This window comes from Erinaceus europaeus, chromosome 5 (genome assembly GCF_950295315.1).
Source record: "Erinaceus europaeus chromosome 5, mEriEur2.1, whole genome shotgun sequence".
NCBI lineage: Eukaryota > Metazoa > Chordata > Mammalia > Eulipotyphla > Erinaceidae > Erinaceus > Erinaceus europaeus.
The window spans coordinates 41895233-41916557 of NC_080166.1; the positions used below are offsets into that span (position 1 = coordinate 41895233).

Consider the following 21325-nt stretch of genomic DNA (forward strand, 5'->3'; position numbering starts at 1 on the left):
CCATCTGGTAGTTGTCTTTAACATTCATACTTTCTTTGTTAAGCATAATCACCTCAAATTCCATTCATTTTGTCCCAAAGTGTTGGTATGCATGAGACCCCTTCTGTTTCATTTGGTTTAAATCCCCCCTGCTTAACACTATTCTATTTACATAACCACTTCATTCTATTTACATAACCACTGTTAACAAGTCCCACCCTCCCTCCAGGGCATTTGTGGTTCAGTGATAGGATTCTCGCCTAATCTGCCCCCTCCTTGTCACACTCTGATTTTTACCAGTCACTTTTCTCTCCACCCTCTCTATGTCACATCCTGTTTCCACCCTACTTGGCAAGTATATATAAAGACAGCATTGTGAGTTTTACTGTACTTTGAGTTTAACTTAGCTTGTCTTAGATTGTGCTGCGTCCTGCATGAATAAAGAGATACTGCCTACAGCTCAACCATGAGTTCCTGGTCGTCTGTTACCCACCTGTGAAACCAGCCCGGCGAAAACAACACCAAAGGACACAATATCATCTTTTAAAAGATTATTTTTAATGTTGATATATTCCCTGACTTCAAGTTTTATTTAGCTTGGCTATACAAATATAATTTAAAAGGGCCGGGATAGATAGCATAATGGCTATTCAAAGAGACTTTCATGCCTAATGCTCCAAAATCCCATAACATCATAAGCCAGAGCTGAGCAGAGTTCTGGCATGCATATATATACATATTACATATAATATATATATTCTCTTTTTTAGTGATTTAATAATGACTGACAAGATCATGGAATAAGAGGAGTACAGTTCCCAGCATCAGAGTTCTGTATCCCACCCTCTCCACTGGAAGCTCCCCTACTCTCTATACCTCTGGGAATCTGAAGATTTCTTTTCTTTTTTAAAAATTTTTTATTACCTTTATTTATTGGATAGAGGCAGCCAGAAATTGAGAGGGAAGGGGGAAATAGAGAAGGAGGGAGAGAGAGAGACACCTGCAGCCCTGCTTCACCACTCATGAATATTTCCTCTTGCAGGTGGGGACTGGGGGCTCAAACTTGGGTCCTTATATGTTGTAATATGTGTGCCCAACCAGGTGTGCCACCACCCAGCCTCTGGACCAAAGATTTCATTGGAGTGCAGAAGATAGGAGACCTGGCTACTGGATATTGTGAATCATGCAGGTATAAATATGGGGTTGCATGTGTCTTTTCAAATTAATGTTTTCATGTCTTTTGGATACATGTCTAGGAGTGCTATTGCTGGATCATAAGGTATTCCATTTTTATTTATCTCGATACTGTCTTCCATAGGGGCTACACAGGTTTGCCTTCCCACCAACAGATTTAACTAATTTATTACTTCTTGATAAAATAATTTAATGGCTAGTTCCCCTCAGTATGTTTATATTTATTGTACACCCCCCTTTTTGGTGATTAACAGTGGTTTACAAGATTGTAAGATTCTAGTATATAGTTCCACACAGCATCCACTACCAAAGTTTTGTGTCCCACTTTAACCAACAGATTAAATGAAATTCATCATTAAAGCAGTATCTTAGGGAGATATCTCAGTGTGACAGTAACTTTCTATTTCACAGAGTTTTGTCTAGCAACCCAAAAACAGTTCTCTCAGAGATGGCAGGGGTAAAGGGGCAGAGATCGAGAAACTGCTAGTTGACCCCCTGAGCCAGGAAACCCTTAAGTTCCTGAGGTACAAAAGACTTCCAGAGAGTTGATTCTGCTCTGATATTGCTTATGAGATGGTTCTGCAAATTAAGTTGCATTTCTGAAGACCTTTTGAAGCACTGAAACAATGAAAAATTTTCCATAAATGTGCTGCCCTGATATTTTACTGAAATACCTACTCTTAATTAAGACAAAATTTCAAGTAATTTTCTAAAATGATTCTCTAGGGGTATCAGTAACTCTCCTGCAAATGATAATGCAGTCATGGAAATTAGACTTCATGGGGGGCCAGGCAGTGGCACACCTGATTAAGTGCACACATTACAGTGTGTAAGGACTCAGGTTCAAGTCCTTGGTGAAGCAGAGCTTCACTATCTCTTCCTTCTCTATTTTCCCTTCCCTTCTCAATTTTTGTCTTTAGCCAATAATAATAATAACAATAAAAATATAAAAATAAAAATATAAAACAATAAATAAAAATATAAATAAATAAATATAAATAAATAATAATAAATAAATAAATATAAATAAATAAATAAAATATAAAATAAATAAAATATAAATAAAAATAAATAAAATATAATATATAAAAATATATAATATATATAAATATATAAATATATATTTATATATTTATAAATATTATATATTTATAATATAATATAATATATAATATATATAATATATATAAATATATAATATTTATATTATATAATATATATAATATATATAATATATAATATAAATATTATATATTTATATATTATATATATTTTATATATTTATATATATTATATATAAATATATAATATATATAAATATATAAAATAAAAATAAATAAAATATAAAATAAATAAAATATAAAATAAATAAATAAAAATATAAAACAATAAATGATGTCATTTAAAAAAAGAAATTAGACTTTAGGGGATGCCTGACCTTATCTCTAGTCCTAGACCTTATCTCTTCCTCATCTTGACCTTTGATTTTACATCCCAGAATTTGCATTAGGCAGTGATGGCTGTATAAGTTCTCCTTTAGTCAAGAGAGTTTATTAAGTGCCCACATGGATGGTACTAGATATATCAAATTGTGAATCTCAGTTCTAGAACTCTTGTACTTTTGTTGATCCTGTTGGGTCAGATAGAGGCTAGAGTGCACTCACCAGGGTCCGATTGAGAGTCCACCTGTTTTGCCAGTGCTAGAGACCTTAAAAACAGACTTGAGAAGTACAACATTTCAAGTTGGAGTAGTAAAGTGTAGTCATTTAGAGAATCAACTTTTAAATTTGATAGAATTGAGTCTAGACTTTGGCTCTACTCTCTGCTGTCAAACACTAGATAGACTTTTTTTTTCCCCTTTTCATTAGTGATTTACAAAAGTACCAGGTCTCAATGGAGAGGGAACATAATGGTTATACAAAAGACTTTGATGCCTGAGGCTCTGAAGCCTCCAGTTCAGTTCCTTGGGTACTATCATAAATCTGAGCTGAGCAGTGATCTGGTGAAAAAAAAAAAAAGAAAGAAAAATTCTAAGATTTCAGAGGTCTGCTTTCACACTAACACCTAGTGTGAGTCACCACAGCCTCCACCAAAGTTCTGTCCTGACTCCCTTACTCAGGAGACAAACCACCATAGTCATCATAAAGTTTAAGAGACAGTTTGGATATCTTTTTTTTTTGGTGCAAGTTTATTTGTTTAGTCATCTGTATTCCACATATGAATGAGACTGTCTGGTAGTTTAGACAGATTTCTTAAGCTCTTTGTACTTTAGTCTCCTCTTTTGTAGAACAGAAGTGATAGTATAATTGATGACTTATAGGCTTGTGTTGACAATTAAATGAAGAGAAAAGTCTTAGCACAGAGCTGGGATATAGTAAGTGCCTAATAAGTGATAGTAGTCACATTAAGTGACCTATTGGCCTATTCTTGGAATCCACTTCTCCCAAGGACAGAAATAGCTACAGAGATATTGAACATTCAGTCTTTACCAAGGGAGAGGTATAGTTTTTTTTTTCTATTGAAAGTCACTGACCCTTGATATAGAAAAGGATCAATTGAAGCCTTTGTTAAAAAAAAAACTAATTTGCTTTTTTTCTCCTCAGGGAAATATAAAATATTGAATTCAGTTACTTTTAAGAACAAGAAACATAACACTTTACTCAGTAAACACCTTGAATAGATTTCTAGAACTTTAAGGGACCACAGAGACCATCCAATATAATCTCTTTATTTAATAGATGAGACAGCTGAGTGCCAGTAGTATCAACTGTCTTAGTTATAATTACCCTTCATCACCATGACAGACTATAAGAATAAGCCTTTTACTTTTAAGTCTAACTATTAGCATTCCCCCATTCTATTATACTAGGGAAAGAAGAGGGGAGAAAATTGTGAAGAAAGAGTAAGAAGTAAAAGGTATTAGAAAGAGTAAGTGGAATGTATTCATAGCAAAATAGGAAAATGCAGAGAGAAGGAATGAGGAAGAAACAAGGTGATCATTTCCAACAGCAATAATTTCATTAAATGTATATCCTAGCCTTTTTTAAAAAAAGTATTTATAAGATGGAAACACTGACAAGACCATAGGATAAGAGGGGTACAATTCTACACAATTCCTACCACCAGACTCCATATCCCATCCCCTCCTCTAATATCTTTCCTATTCTTTTTTTATTTATAAAAAGGAAACATTGACAAAACCATAGGATAAGAGGGGTACAACTCCACACAATTACCACCACCAGAACTCTGTATCCCATCCCTTCCCCTGATAGCTTTCCTATTCTTTATCCCTCTGGGAGTACAGACCCAAGGTCATTGTGGGATGAAGAAGGTGGAAGGTCTGGTTTCTGTAATTGCTTCCCTGCCGAACATGGTAGTGACAGGTTGATCCATACTCCCAGCCTGTCTCTCTCTTTCCCTAGTAGGGTGAGGCTTTAGGGAATTGGAGCTTCAGGCTGTCTGTCCAGGGAAGTCTGGTTGGCATCATGCTAGCATCTGGAACCTGGTGTCTGAAAAGAGAGTTAACATACAAAGCCAAACAAATTGTTGATTAATCATGAACCTAAAGGCTGGAATAGTGCAGATGAGGAGTTGGGGGGGTCCTCTATTTTGTAGATGGAATATTTTAGTTATATTCCAAAGGGCCTATGGCTATACTAGTTTTTTTTTTTTTTCTGTTTCCTTCCCCCCCCCCCCCCAGCCTGAAATCTGATATGCAGATGGATCCTAGTTATTGTCTGGGGAGATGATGTCATGGCTGGAAAAGGACCAGAAAGCTGGATCAGGGAAGAGAGTAGCTTCCTAATATGGGGAAGGGGTATAAATATTGTTGACTGTAAACTCCATCGATTTGATTTGGTCTGGGGCCCATGTTCAGCTTAGGAGCCTATGTGACTTCTGCATCCCTGTAGATCTGAGCTCACATTCTGTGGTCAGGAGTAGGAACATTCCAAGCTGCCCCAATCCAAGTTGAGGTCCTATGAGGGGCCCACAAAGGGGTCTATTTTGTTGTTCCTGATAGAGATGACTGGTAACAATGGAAAGAGGGATTTATTCAAGGTCTAGGACCATCATGTCTGTTTGGGAATCTCAGGACTCCCTGATTAGGGCCCCAGCTGATGGGATGGCCTCATAGTGACTAAAGAGTCATCATTAAAGTATGCCAGTCTCTTGCCTTTATTCAGCTTTTTCTGTCCTTGTTTTGCTAAGGTTAGCTTTGGAGTAAGTGAGAGAACTGTAATAGGAAGTAGGTGGGGGGTATCTAAGTCAAATTAGATACTATTTCACTAGGAACTTTATATTGACTCACTCTAGACTATTGTGTACTTTTGCTTTCAGGTATATATTTTGCCCTAATTTATGGATATATGTGAATATATGCTCTGTCTCACAGGACCTAGTCTATATCTAGGTTTTGGGACTTTGTTAGGAAGTGAACAACCTGGAATGGAATTAGAGAATCCTATGAAAGGAAAGGTCTGACCCGGTAATGAGGGTGAAGGGTTGACATTCCACTCCTGATGTCTCTGGACACAGTCTGAAGTGAGGCATGCTGAAGTGGTACTTGTTGTGTTGATTAGGTTGGGATCAGCGGATGCAATGTCATTTGGTATGAATGGAGAGAAGCATGTAGGAAAGTGAGCCCCACCCTAGAGGTTCCAGGACTGGGGGAAACATGGGCTTTATAGAGGAAGTGGGAGGTTTTTGCTGTTTTAGAATTAAATAAGGCAATAGATAGTTATTGCTATAATCCAATTATTTAGCAGTTAGGTATACCTCTGGTTTCTGTTGAGACTGGCATTTGAACTTGAAGCTTGGCTGCCCCAGGCATGATGGCTTTTGTGTAGAGCCTGTACACTAGGTAAGCAAGCTTGCTACCTTTCTTTTCCAACAAGATTTGTCATTTGTTTGTTGCTGCCAGGAATTTTGCTGGGGTTTCCACTACTCAGCATAAACTATTTAATTTTTTTCTGGATAGAGTGTGAAAGACAGAGAAAAGGAGAGACATCACGGCAGTCCCCCCCCCCCCACTGCTTGTGAAATATCCCTTTTGCTTGGTGCTCTCATAAGGTAGCTGGTGTTTGAACTCACACCCTAATGCATGGTAAAGTGTGCACTCTACTGGGTGATCTGTCTCCAAGCCTATGTAATTTTGAAAGCCTATGTAAATGAAGGACAGAGTCTCATCACCAGTTGAACATCCTTGGAATAATCTAGACAAAGACGTACTAATGATTAATATCAGAGTGACAACAATAGAAATAACTTTAGAAGTTACACTGGGGATATATTTCAGAGAGAAATGGGAGAGAGAAGAAGATAGAGAGGAGAGAGAGAGAAAGAGAGAGAGAATAGATTGGGCAGTGAGTGGTAGAGTGAAGGATGAATTCAAAATCTTTGACTTGTGTAACTAGACAGATGATAGTAACAGTTTACAGAGCAAGGATATGCCATAGGGTTCTGCCTATACAGTGGGACGCTGGAGTGAGGAGCTCAGAAAGGAGCAAGGCCAATGATATAAATTTGGGACTTGTCAGTTTAAACATATTTATGGGATTGATTGAGATAATCTGGAGAGAGCATGAAAATAGACTGCTGAGGTCTGAGTCTAGAAAATGTTATCTTTTGGAAGGCCAACAGAAGGGATGCTGGCAGATGGGACCCATGGGTTATTAATGGATAAGAATGCTGAAGAAATAAGTTATTACTGGCTAAAACAAATCATTTTATAGAAGCATTTATAAGGGAAGAATGGAAGAATGTGAGCCTGAGTGTAGTGTATATATTTGTGGGTTAGAACTGTATGTATCAAAGTAGTGCATTCCCCCTGCAGGTGGGGAGCAGGGGCTCAAACTCAGGTCCTTGTGCATGGTGACATGGGAACTTAATGCGGCATTCCACTGCCCAACTCCTATGTTTCTCTTTCTTTCTTTTTTTTAGATGGTGAAAGATAGAGAGAGAGAGATAGAGAGAGCAACAGAGTGCTGGGGAATTGTGCAGAAGTGGTCACATCCACCATGTTGTCCCCTCAGGGCATTCTCAGTTCCCCTCCAGAGTTGATACTATAATCCCAGAGTGCCTTGTTTACTCCTCCCCCTTCCCATTCCCTCAAGAGCTGTGATCCTATCCCCGAGTGCCTTGTTTCCTAGCCAATCACGTCCCGACTTTCTCCCATAAAAACCCTTCTTCTTCTGCCCCTCACTCTCTTAGCCCCTTCACCTGCTGACACGGAGGTTTCTGCACATAGTGTAGTAGGAGGCGGCCATTTTGCTAGCTCCACGTGGCCCGAATTACTGCGCTCTCACCCAACTCTGAAGTGCCAGAGTGAATTAAGATTTGTGTTCCCTCTCTGCTCCGGATCTCCTCTCTCTCCTCCGCATCGAAGCCCAACATCTGGCGCCCGAACAGTGTATATATTTGTGGGTTAGAACTGTATGTATCAAAGTAGTGCATTCCCCCTGCAGGTGGGGAGCAGGGGCTCAAACTCAGGTCCTTGTGCATGATGATATGGGAACTTAATGTGGTATTCTACTGCCCAACTCCTATGTTTCTCTTTCTTTTTTTTAGATGGTGAAAGATAGAGAGCGAGCGAGCAACAGAGAGAAGCAGAGAAATCTTCAGCAATACTCCATAACTTATGAAGGCCCCCCCCCCCCCCCCCCCCGTGGAGACCAGGGTTTTCAACCTGGGTCCTTGCACACTGAATCGTGTGTTCAGCCAGATGTGTCATACTGTCCCCTCCCCAAATAATAGGTTTCTGTGTGCATAACAGCAGATAGTTGAATCCAGTGGTCTAATAAGATCAGTTCAGTTTTTGATGGTTTGTCAGTTGAGTGCTTCTATGACTGCATTTACTTATAAGGCTGTTGATAACTTGAATTGCATGGTGAGGGGTTGAGTTATCTTACAGAAATAGTTTCCTTTGCTCACCTGGATGACATTAATCTTAGCCTTCTGAAAGGAGTGTCTTCTGGCCAAGAAATTTCTGTCCTATGCTGAAATACTCTTAGTGACTGGAATGTGGGATACCACACCGGAAAGGCTCATAGCTTTATCTACTCCTCAGAGACATCTTTAGACTCCTGGATAGTGTTTGCTTTCAGGTAGTGCTTTTTTAAAGGTGATTTCTTTTTGTACCTGTGAAATTCCCTTGCTCACTATGGACTCTCGCTCTCTTTTTTAAATTTAATCTTTTCCTGGTATATAAAATTTTTTATTAGTGATTTAATGATGATTAACAATATTGTAAAATAACAAGGGTACAATTCCATACTGTTCCTACCACCAGAGTTCTGTATCCCATCCCCTTCATTGGAAACTTCCCTATTCTTTATCCCTCAGAGTATGGACCAAAATTCTTTATGGGATGCAGAAGGCAGAAGGTATGTTTTTCCCTAGTAGAGTAGGACTCTGGAGAGATGAGGTTCTGGGATGCACTGGTGAGGTCATCTGCTTAGGGAACTCAAGATGGTGTCATGATAGCATCTGCAGCTTGGTGGCTGAAAGGTGGTGAAGACATAAAACAGGGGTGCTCCAGTGGCACAATTGGTTAGCATGTGGTATTTACACAGCAGAACAAATTGTTTTATACACAATTGCTCCTGCCCAAGGGTAAGTGATGGACTAGCTTCACGGGCGGGAGAGAGACGACCAGGGACTCATGGCTGAGCTGGCAATGCAGCTCAATCTTTATTGATGAGCGGGGATGCAGTTCAACAATTTAATCTCTATTCATTAGAAAATATTGTCCTTTATATCTCCTGAGGCAGAAGTGTCAGGAAGAGGAAGTACGTAGGATAGGGGGTGGGGAGAAGGAAAAGAAATTTACAACATCTCTCTAGCTGGTCAATCACATGAATTCCTGGCAGATTAACAGGAGAAAAAAACAAATGTAGTTACATGTGTATGAAGATACTACAGGAGTGTAGAATTTACACCTGGGTAGAGTACACATGTCACTAGGAGCAAGATCCTGGACTCAAGCTCTTGGTCCCAGCCAATAGGGGAGAGGTTTCATGACTGGTGCAGCACTGCTGCAGGTGTTTCTCTTTCTTTCTTTCTCCTTCCCTTTCTTCTCTATTTCTCTCTCTTTTTTCTTTTTCAAATTTAATTTATTTGTAAAATAGAAAATATTGACAAAACTGTAGAATAAGAGGGGTAAAATTCCACATATTTCCCACAACCAGAGTTCCACATCTCATCCCCTCCATTGGAAGCTTTCCTATTCTTTATCTCTCTGGGAGCATGGACCCAGGGTTATTATGGGGTGCAGAAGGTGGGAGGTCTGGTTTCTGTAATTGCTTCTCTGATGGCCATGGGCATTGACAGGTTGATCCATACTCCCAGCCTGCCCCTATTTTTCCCTACTGGGGCAGGGCTCTGAAGAGGTGGGGTTCCAGGGTACATTGGTGAGGTTGTCTATCCAGGCGAGTCAGGTTGACATAAAGTTAGCACCTGCAACTCGGTGTTTGGAACATGTATTCCTTTGCTTCCTCCTTTCTTGTGGGACTTGGTTCAGTAGTTCTTGTAAGGTAGGGTTGATTGTGGCAAATTCTTTTAGTACTTGAATATTTGAGAAAACCTTTATTTCTCCTTCATATTTGAAGGATAATTTTGTAGGATACAATATTCATGCCTGGAGTTCCCTTTCCTTTAGAACTTTGAATATGTCATTCCATTCTCTTCTTCTTCTAGAGTTTGTAAGGAGAAATCTGCTGAAAGTCTTATAGCTCTGCCTTTGTTTGTAACTTCTTTCCTTTCCCTAGCAGCCAGCAATTTTTTTCCTTGTTGTTGACTTTTGATAGTTTTACAATAATGTGCCTTGATGTTGGTATTTTTGTATTTATGAATCTGGGTGATTGTTCTGCCTCTTCGATGAGAATGTTCTGATGGTTTCCTAAGTGAGGGAAGTTCTCAGTTAAAATTGCTCTGAAAATGGACTCTGGACCTTTGGCCTTGTATTCCTCTTCAGAGGAATATATGCCTATCAGTGTTATATTCAATCTTTTGATGGAGTCTGCAATTTCACAGAGAGTTGCTTCAGTCTTTCTGAATCATTCCTCTCCTTCATCTTTGAATTGAAAGAGTGGGCTGGCCTTATCTTCTAGATTGGAGATTATTTCTTCTGAATATGTGGTTCTATTTCCTAAGCCTTCTACCTGGGTATGGGTTTCAGTTAGAGTGTCTTTTACTCCCTGGAGCTCTGACTGAAGTTCTTCTTTCAAGATTGGAAGATTACTTATTTCTGTTATAAGTTCCTCTCTCATATGTTTAAATCCCATAGTAACATGCTCTTTTAATTGTTGCTTAATTTCTTGGAGAGTCCTCATAATGATCTCTGTGTAGTCTGTCTCTGAGAGTCTCTCTACATCTGTAATTCCTTGGATTTCCTCTGTTTCATTTCTGTCTGGGTGATATGGCATAATTGGCAGTTTAGTTCTGTTTCTCTGCTTGTGCATTTTTTTGTGCTGGTTATTAATGGCCAGCAGGTGGTGCTATTGTAATCTCTAGGTTTCTCTGGTTTGATCTGTGGCATGTGGGATGGGGTGGGGAGGTGGGCTTTGGGCTGTCTTGTGGTCACAAATGCCCTGTTTTATGTTGTGTCCCTGCTTTAAATTCAGAAGGCTAAACCCCTGAGTCGAAGACTGAGTGGTTTGAAGCCTCTGTCTCTTTTCTTCTGGCACTAGGAACAATGTTGCTTACTTGCTGCACTTAAAGTGAAATCGCCAAAATGGCACAGCTCAGAGCCCACATGGCCCAGCGCTCTGATTTGACTTTGCAGTCCTTCAGCCTGCACCTGCACCGGCACCCCTTTTCACTCCAACTGCCTGTGAGCACCCACCCAAGGCTGCAGAACTTTCAGCTGTAGGTTATGACTTCAGTTGGGTCTCTTGTACTTATTTGCTGTTTTGGGAAGAGAGGTGATTTTGTCCCAGTTATTCCTTGGCCATGCCTCCCAGAAGTCCTTCTTATTTTTTTATTTTTATTTTTTATTTATTTATTTTTAATATTTATTCCCTTTTGTTGCCCTTGTTTTATTGTTGTAGTTATTATTGTTGTTGATGATGTCATCATCATTGTTGTAGAGGACAGAGAGAAATGGAGATAGGAGGGGAAGAGGAGGGGGAGAGAAAGAGAGAGATATCTGTAGACCTGCTTCACCGCCTGTGAAGCGACTCCCCCACAGGTGGGGAGCCTGGGACTCGAACCAGGATCCTTACTCCGGTCCTTGTGCTTGGCGCCACCTGCTGCATTACCACCCAACTCCCTTTTTTGTTTTTTAAGAGAGAGAAATACAGAGGAACGGGGTAGAGAGAGGGATAGAGAAAGAGACATGTACAGCAGTTCATGTTCTCGCTCTGCAGGTAGGGACTGGGAGTTTGAACCCCATTCTTCACATGTGATGATGCCTGTCCTCTATGGATGCACAACAGCCCCTCTCCCACCCCAGTACTTCTGTGAAGTAAGGTCCTGAAGTGTTTCACTGATGTCTTAATCAGGAGAGCATTGCACTCCACTTATTCATAGTTTGGTATGACAGCTATCACAGTGGCTAGTCAGTTTTCAAGTCTCCATTATGCCATTTCATAGGTGTTTGTCCTTAGAAAAGCTATTACTAAATTTTATGTTTTAGTTTCCTCATGTGTAAAAAGGATTGAAGATAATAAGTTCCTACCTTTTAACAAGTTTGTAGAGGATTAGTTGTATCAGGATTAGTTGTATCAGCTTTACTTGTTTTTCCTTTCCTATTTCCTCCCGCCTCCTTTTTCAAGACTTGAGAAAGAGAACAATTGAGCCAGAGCATCATTCTGGTATGTTCTGTGCTGGGAACTGAACTTGGAAACTTATACTTACAAATCCTGCCTCTCCCACTGCACCACTTCTCCAGACACCTTTTTTGTTTCTAAGTTTTTTTTTTTTTTCCTCCAGGATTATTGCTGGGGCTTAGTAGCTGCACTACAAATCCACTGCTCCTGGAGGGTATTTTTTCCCTTTTGCTACCCTTGGTGTTTATTGTTGTTATTATTATTGTTTCTATTGCTATCATTGTTGTTGGATAGAGAAATCGAGAGAGAGGGGAAGAGAAAGATAGACACCTGCAGACCGGCTTCACCACTTTTGAAGCGACCCCCTGCAGGTGGAGAGCCGGGGGCTCCAACTGGGGTCCTTATGCTGGTCCTTGCGATGTTTTTAAGTTCTTTTTTTTTTTGCCTCCAGGGTTATTGCTAGGGTTCAGTGCCTGCACCATGAATAATTCACTATTCCTGGAGACTATTTTTTCCCCTTTTGTTGCCCTTATTTTATCGTTGTTGTGGTTATTATTATTGTTATTATTGATATCATTGTTGTTGCATAGGACAGAGAGAAATCTAGAGAGGAGGGGAAGACAGAGATGGGGAGAGAAAGGTAGATACCTGCAGACCTCCCTTACCACCTGTGAAGCCACCCTCCTGTAGGTGGGGAGCTGGGGGTTCAAACTGGGTTCCCTTCTGGTCCTTGCGCTTGGCGCCGTGTGTGCTTAACCTGCTGTGCTACCACCCAACCCCTGTTTCTTTTTTTCTTTTTAAAAATATTTACTTATTTATTCCCTTTTGTTGCCTTTGTTGTTGTTGTTGGATAGGGCAGAGAGAAATGGAGAGAGGAGGGGAAGACGGAGTAGGGGAGAGAAAGACAGACACCTGCAGACCTACTTCACTGCTTTTGAAGCTACTCCCCTGTAGGTGGGGAGCCGGGGGCTGGAACCGGGATCCTTGCACGTGTCCTTGCACTTTGTGCCATGTTCGCTTAACCTGCTATGCTACAGCTTGACTCCCCAACCCCGTTTCTAAGTTCTTATTTTGCACACTGCATATATCTTTTTCTATTTTCTGGGTTTTCTGTTTGTCCTTATGGAATTTTCTTTTGATGTGTAGCAGCTTTTTAATTTGATATAGTCCTATTTGTTTACTCTTGTTTTTGCTTCCCTGTCCATGTGGTGGAGTTTCCAAATACATCTTTAATGTCAAGATCCTGTAAAGTGTTTATTTTACCAAATGTGACATCCCATTCAGCCACTCTTTTTTTTTTCCCTTGGAATTTTTTTATTAGTGATTTAATATTGTTTTACAAAAGTTTGAGATATCAGGGGTACAATCCCACACTGTTACCATAACCAGAGTTCTCTTTTAAATTTTTTTATTTATAAAATGTGAATATTGACTATAGGATACGAGGGGTACATTTCCACACAATTCCCATCACCAGAACTCTGTATCTCATCCCCTTCCCTGATAGTTTTCCTATTCTTTATCCCTCTTGGAGTATGGACCCAGGGTCATTATGTGGTGCAGAGGGTGGAAGGTCTGGCTTCTGTAATTGCTTCCAGACTGAACATGGGTGTTGACAGGTAAATCCATACTCCCAGCCTGTCTCTCTCTCTCACTAGTGGGCCAGGGCTCTGGGGAAGTGGGACTCCAGCACACATGGTGGGGTCATTAGCTATGGAAAGTCTGGTTGGCATCATGGTAGTATCTGGAAGCTGTTGGCTGAAAAAGAGTTAAGATATAAGGCAGAACAAATTGTTGACTAATCATGAACCTACAGCCAAGAATATTGCAGATGAAGATTTGGGGGTCTCCGTTTTGGAAAAAACTAGTAGGTCTATTTTAGGTACATTCCAAAAGTCCCATGACTTTACTAGTTTTTGCCTGAGCCTGACATCTAGTATGCAGGTGGACTCAAGTTATTGTCTGGAAAGATGGTGGCATAGTTGGAAAAAGGACCAGAAACCTGCATCAGGGAAGAGAGTAGCTCCCAAATATAGGAAAATTATGTAAATATTGTGAACTGTAAGCCCCATTAATCTGATCTGGGCCCATAGTCAGCTTAGGAGCCTATGTAACCTCTGCATCCCTGCAGGTCTGAGCTCACATTCTGTGATCACGGCAAGGAACATTCCAGGCTGCACTAATTTCAGGACCCATCTTCCTTGGGTGGTAGAGGATGTTGCCCAACCTCCCTTTGGAGAATGGAACATTCTCTACCATTGTTGATCCACATTGAGGGCAAGGTCCTATGGGGACCCACAAATGAGTCTATTATGTTGTTCCTGATGGAGATGACTAGTGACAATGGCAAGAGGGATCTGTTAGAGGTCTAGGCCCATCATGTCTGTGTGGGAATCCCAGGACTCCTTGACTAGAGCCCAACGTGATTGGATGGCCTGATAGTGACTAAAGAGTCATCATTAAAGTATGCCAGTCTCTTGCCCTTATTCAGCTTTTGTAGTCCTTACTTTGTCTGACAAGGTTAGCTTTGGAATGATTGAGGGATGTGTAATAGGAGGTAGGTGAGGAAGGTATCTAGGTCTAAGTAGAAACTATTTCATTAGGTACTTTATGGTGTCATTTTGTGTCTTTCTACTTGCTTGCTACATTTATTAACTCACTGAAAACTAGTGTGCATTTTTGCTTTAAGGTATATATTTTCCCTTAAGTTATGGATATATGTACATATGCTCTATCTCATGGACCCTTGTCTATATCTAGGTTTTGAGGCTTGTTAGGAAGTATACCATCCAAAATAAAATTAAGGAGACCTATGAGCTAGGAAAAGTCTCACCAGAGTAATATGGCTGAAGGGTTGACATTTCACACCTGATGTCTCTGGACACAGTCTGAAGCGAAGCATGCTGAGGTGGTTCTAGTTGCATTGATTGTTGTTAAAATTTTCGGAGGCTCTTGCTGGCCGGGCTTGCTTCACGGGCGGGTAACAGAGACGCGGAGACAACGGCTGGGCAGGGAAACTGTATTTCTTTATTCAGGAACAACGATTCATAAACTAAGACAAACTAATCACCAAACAGAACTCGGCTGTCTCTTTGCGGCGGCACAAGCACTCTCTCTTACTCTGGAACTCAGGAACTCTCGCGGGGTTCCTTTGGGGCGGGGCCAAGCAGGCCCGCGAAATTAACAGGACTGATGCAATTCTCTTGGCGGGGGAGAACTACCCAATGTAAAGCATACAACAATTCTCCCTTTTCTTTTTAACTAAATGACTATAGTATCAAGGGTGTGGGGTGAACAGAAACCTATATCGTACAGGCATTTTTTAAAAAAGAAACTGGCACAAACTAAACTTTATCAGCTTAAAAAAAACATTTCTTGCCTCTGGGGGGCTACTTGCCTTGATGGGCATTTGCATGGGGGCGGGGAACGGCCTAGAGTCCCAAAGGCAGCTGGCTACAACTTACTATGAAACAAAACTTGTTATTAGCATATCTACTGCACATCCAAGTTTCTAATAGAGAAGGAATTTGAGACTTTTACATATCAACAACGTCTTTTAACCTTTTGTTACACCCATTCAAGATGGAGACACACCCTAGGTGTGGGCCGGAGAGGAAACCTCAGGCATGAGAATGTTGCAATCTACCATTTCTAATAGAGAAGGTAATGGAGAGTTTTACATATCAACAAGTCTATTTAACCTTTTGTTTAGACCAACTTAGTTAAAATATATTGATTGTTAACTAATTTTTACCTTAGACTTTAAATGTAAGTTAATTTTATCTTTATGAGAATTACGTTGAAAACCTTTTTCATTTAACTTTGACTAGTAAGAATTTAGCCTTAAAGTTACTGTTTACCAAACTTTAAACATATACATAAACATGGTCATTAATACACAAGGAGAGAAACCTTTGTTATGAAGACATGTCATTTTAAACACGAATTTAGATATGTACTGTCTTAGTTGTTGGGGGGGGTTCATCATCCGGAGGTGGCTTCCCGCGCAGCTTCACTTTTAGGAATTGCAGGTTGTGATCTCTGCACAAATCTCTGCATACTCCAGCTTGTCTGCCTTCAGACCGGACCGGCGGCTGGAGATCTCGTGTGCCCAGTTTCGGCAGGGAGCCCAGGGGTCCGGGAGGCCCGGGATGGTTCCAGAATTTATAGCAAGAGGGCAGGCAGGCCAGTTTTGTAGAAGGTGTGGGCCTAGGTGCCCAGGGGTGGCGGCCATGATAGGCCGCCGCGGCCCTGCCCCATGGCCCTGCCATGTCTGCTGCCCTATTCGCAGTGGCCGAGCAGTGTGGAGGGATCACACGTCCAGTGCCCTGCGCCACGCGGTGGAGAGCCGGCTCTTGTGGGCTGGCCTCGGGCTCTTGCGTGCTGGCGTCGGGCTCTTGGGGCTTTTGTGTGCTGGCGTTGGGCTCCTGCGGGCTGCAGGGCTGCGGGGCTGCGGGCACAGTGCGCGGGGTTGTCTGGGCGCAGCCGGCTGGCTGGCTGTTTAACCAGGTGGAAACAGCCCGCTGGCTCTTTCCGCTGGCTGTTCTGAGTTCGCCCGAGCGAGTGGAAACCACAGAGTGGTCCAGACATAAATGTTCCAGAAACAGCAAAACAGTCTCGTGAAGAAAGAGCAGAGGCCTTTGGAGATCTCTTCACAAGCAGAAGAGAAGGCCATAGTGCATAGGTAGCCAAATTGTCTTTACTTATCTGAGAGATGCGCAGGTCAGGTCCACGTGGGTGCCATTTGTTGTTAAAATTTTCGGAGGCTCTTGCTGGCTGGGCTTGCTTCACGGGTGGGTAACAGAGACGTGGAGACAACGGCTGGGCAGGGAAGCTGTATTTCTTTATTCAGGAACAACGATTCATAAACTAAGACAAACTAATCACCAAACAGAACTCGGCTGTCTCTTTGCGGCGGCACAAGCACTCTCTCTTACTCTGGAACTCAGGAACTCTCGTGGGGTTCCTTTGGGGCGGGCCAAGCAGGCCCGCGAAATTAACAGGACTGATGCAATTCTCTTGGCGGGGGAGAACTACCCAATGTAAAGCATACAACAATTGATTAGGTTCAGATCAGCAGATGCATTATCAGTTGGCATAAACTGAGAGAAGCATGCTGGAAAGCCCAACCCTATAGGTTTCAGGACTGGGGGAAATATGGGTTTTATAGAGAAAAGGGAAACTTCTTGCTGTTTAAGGGTTTAAGAAGGCAATAGATAGTTATAGTTATAACCAAATCACTTGGCAATTGATTTAACTTTGAAAATCCCATTGTTAGGATTTGATGTAGCATACAAGACCTCACTATAATTTATGTCCTTTTATGCTATTTACATAATATATATATATATATATATATATATATCTGTATCTTTTTAAAAAGTTTTTATTTATAAAATGGAAACACTGACAAGACCATAAGATAAGAGGGGTATAGTTTCAAACAGTTCCCGCCAATGGAATTCCATATCCCATTCTCTCCCCTGATAGCTTTCCTATTCTTTAACCCTCTGGGAGCATGGACCTGTGGACATTATAGGGTATAGAAGGTGGAAGGTCCAGCTTCTGTAATTGCTTCCCTGCTGAACATGGGCATTGATGGGTCGATCCATACTCCCAGCTTGTCTCTCTCTTTCTTTAGTGGGGCAGGAATCTGGGAGGTGGAGGTCCAGGACACATGGTGGGGTCGTCAACCCTGGGAAGTCTGGTTGGCATCATGGTAGCATCTGGAAGCTGTTGGCTGAAAAAGAGTTAAGATAGAAAGTAGAATAAATTGTTGAGTAATCATGAACCTAAAGCCAAGAATTTTGCAGTTCAGAGTCTCTCATTTAAGTTTCTTTTGAGAATAAAGCTTGAATTTCCCCCTGCCTGAGGTAGTTACCTGGCTAATGAAGTTCTGAGTATGGGAATGGAGGAGGCAGGCCAACTGTTCTTATATAAGTTTCCAATTTTCCCTTTCTTTTCTTCTATTTTCTGCTTCAGGTTTCATCCATGCTCATTGAAGTGCATGGGGCCTGAGATTCTGTGGTTTTCTTTCACAGTCTCTTATCCTATTTCTGCCTGTGTGCATATTATCCCCAGTAGTTCTGTACCATAACTTTTGGAAATGTCATGATACTCTATTGGAAATCCTTGTGTCTCTTAGACTTAATACATTTGGATGTAGGAAAAACCTCTCTAAAACTTAAGTTAGATTGATAGTTACTGAAAGACTATGGGATTGTTTTTATAGAAAATCTATTTTTTCTGCACAAGGAAAATCAGGTTTATTTAGGTGCAAGAAACTTGAAAAGATGGCAGACTCATGTCTCTCCAAATGATCTTATTCTCAGTGTGGGCTATGGAGTTCATATGGGCCTGATTGAAAGTAAGATGAGATAGAAAAGGGTGGTGGCCCTACAGGGATACAAAGGTTACATAGGCTTCTGTGCTGAATCAACTGTATACCCCAGATCAAATCGGTGGGGTATACAGTTAACAATATTCATATACTTTTCCTATATTTGGTAGCTAGTCTCTTCCCTGATGCAGCTTTCTAGTCCTTTTTCAAACTATGACACCATCTCTCCAGATAATAACTTGGATCCATCTGCATATCAGATGTCAGGCTCAGGTAAAAACTAGTAAAGTCATGGGGCCCTTGGAATATACCTAAAATAGACCTACTAGCTTTTTCCAAAATGGAGACCCCAAATCTTCATCTGCAATATTCTTGGCTTTAGGTTCATGATTACTCAACAATTTGTTTTGCTTTACATCTTTTTTCTTTTAAAAATATTTATTTGTTCCCTTTTGTTGTTGCCCTTGTTTTATTGTTATAGTTATTATTGTTCTTATTATTGATGTCATTGTTGTTGGATAGGACAGTGAGAAATGGAGAGAGAAGGGGAAGATGGGGTCAGGGGAGAGAAAGATAGACGCCTGCAGACCTGCTTCACCACTTGTGAAGCTACGCCCCTTCAGGTGGGGAGCTGGGGGGGCTCAAACCAGGATCCTTACGCTGGTCCTTGAGCTTTGCACCATGGGCGTTTAACCTGCTGTGCTATTGCCCGACTCCCTCTGCTTTATATCTTAACTTTTCAGCCACCAGGTTCCAGATACTACCATGATGCCAACCTGACTTCCTAGGCAGACAACCCCAGCATGTGTCCTGGAGTCCTGCTTCCCCAGAGTTCTGTCCCACTAGTGAAAGAGAGAGACAGGTTGGGAGTATGGAACAACCTGCCAACACCCATGTTCAGTTGGGAAGCAACTATAGAAATCAGACCTTCCACCTTTTGCACCTCATAATGACCTTGGGTCCATGCTCCCAGTGGGATAAAAAATAGGAAAGCTATCAAGGGAGGGGATGGTATATGGAGTTCTGGTGGTGAGAATTATGTGGAATTGTATCCCTCTTATCCTATAGTCTTGTCAATATTTCCATTTTATAAATAAAATAAAAAAAAAGTGGTGGGTCAGTGAGGGAGAGAAGTGGTCCAGTCACATGGCTGTCTTGTTGATTTCTATAGACCACAGTGATCTATTCCTTGTATTTTACCCCCCTTTTATTGGGGAGGATTAATGGTTTACAGTAAGCACAGTTGTTGACACATGGGTAAAATTTCTCATCTAACCACCATGATAGGTGTCTGTAAAATACTCTCACCTCCAGCTTAGGTCTCCCTCCACCATCATGTACCAGGATCTGAAAGCCTTCTTCACCTCACCTTCCCCAGAGTCCTCTGCTTTGGTCCAATACACCAACTGCAGTCCAAATTTTACTTTGTGTTTCCTTTTTTTGTTCTTGTTTCTCAACTTCTGCACATGAATGAGATCATCCCATATTCATCCTTCTCTTTCTGGCTTATCTTAACATGATTACTTCAGGCTCCACTCAAGATTATGTGAAGAAGGTGACTTGGTTATTCTCAACAGCAGAGTAGTATTCCATTGTATAGATATACCTCAACTTTCTCAGCCACTCATCTGTTTTTGGACACAAGAGTTGCTTCCATGTTTTGGCTATTACAAATTGTGCTGCTAGGAACACAGGTATACACAGATCTTTTTGGATGAGTGTTTTTGCTTCATTTGGTTATATCCCCAGGAGTGGAATTTCTGGGTCATAAGATAGATCCATTGGCAGAGAGAGAGAAAGAGAGAGAGAGAGAGAGAGAGAGAGAGAGAGAAAGAGAGAGACCACAGCATGAAAGAAAGGGACCACATCATGAAAGCTTCCTTCATGGATTGCACACAGGGCAAAGCAGCACACTATCAAATGAGTTATTTTGTCGGCCCTCCTTGTAACATTTTAAGAAACAATGCTAAGTGACATCTTCCATCAGAGATTTATAGAATAGCCTTAGGGATCCTGTAGTAAATGTTGGTGTTTGTTTCTGTTTGCTCTTTTCCATGTATGTGTAACAGGTTCCTCATAGAGCTGGGGACTATTCGGGGAGTCCTGAGATTCCCAAACAGACATGGTGGGCCCAGACCTCGAATAAATCCCTCTCTCCATTGTTACCAGTCATCTATATCAGGAACAACAAAACAGACCCCTTTGTGGGCCCCCATAGGACCTTGCCCTCAATGTGGATCAACAACGGTACAAAATGTTCCGTCTTCTGAAGGGAGGCTGGACAACATACTCTATGCTACATCTGAGGAAGATGGATCTTGATATTGGGGCAGCTTGGAATGTTCCTACTCATGACCACAGAATGTGAGGTCAGATCTACAGGGTTGCAGAGGTCACATAGGCTCCTACGCTGAATATGGGCCCCAGACCAAATCAAATCGATGGGGTTTACAGTCAACAATATTTATACACCTTTCCCATATTTGGGAGCTACTTTCTTCCCTGATCCAACTTTCTGGTCCTTTTTCCATCCATGACATCATCTCCTCAGACAATAACTAGAATCCACTTGCATATCAGATTTCAGGCTCAGGGGAAAAAAACAAACAACAACAACAAAAAACTAGTACAGCCACAGGCCTTTTGGAATATAACTAAAATATGCCTACTAGCTATCTATAGAATGGAGACCCCCCCCCCCCAACTCTTCATCTTCACTATTCCAGCCTTTAAGTTCATGATTATCCAACAACTTGTGTTTGCCTTTATGTGTTAAATCTCTTTTCAGCCACCAGGTTCCAGATGCTAGCATGATGCCAACCAGACTTCTCTGGGCAGAAAACCCCACCAATGTGTCCTGGAGCTCCAATTCCTCAGAACCCCACCCCACTAGGGAAAGAGAGAGGCAGGCTGGGCTGTCAACACCCATGTTCAGTGGGGAAACAATTACAGAAGCTGGACCTTCCACCTTCTTCATCCCACAATGACCTTGGGTCCATACTCCCAGTGGGTTAAAGAATAGGAAAGCTATCAAGGGAGGGGA

General features: G+C 41.3%; 1 long non-coding RNA gene across 1 annotated transcript in view; it reads left to right on the forward strand.

Annotated features, from left to right (window-relative positions):
• LOC132538604 (uncharacterized) overlaps positions 1 to 21325 on the forward strand; it is a 152588-nt gene that overhangs the window by 105791 nt on the left and 25472 nt on the right. The window contains exon 2 of the long non-coding RNA XR_009549948.1: positions 1022 to 1168. This is a non-coding gene — a long non-coding RNA (uncharacterized LOC132538604). The remainder of the gene's footprint in view (positions 1 to 1021; positions 1169 to 21325) is intronic.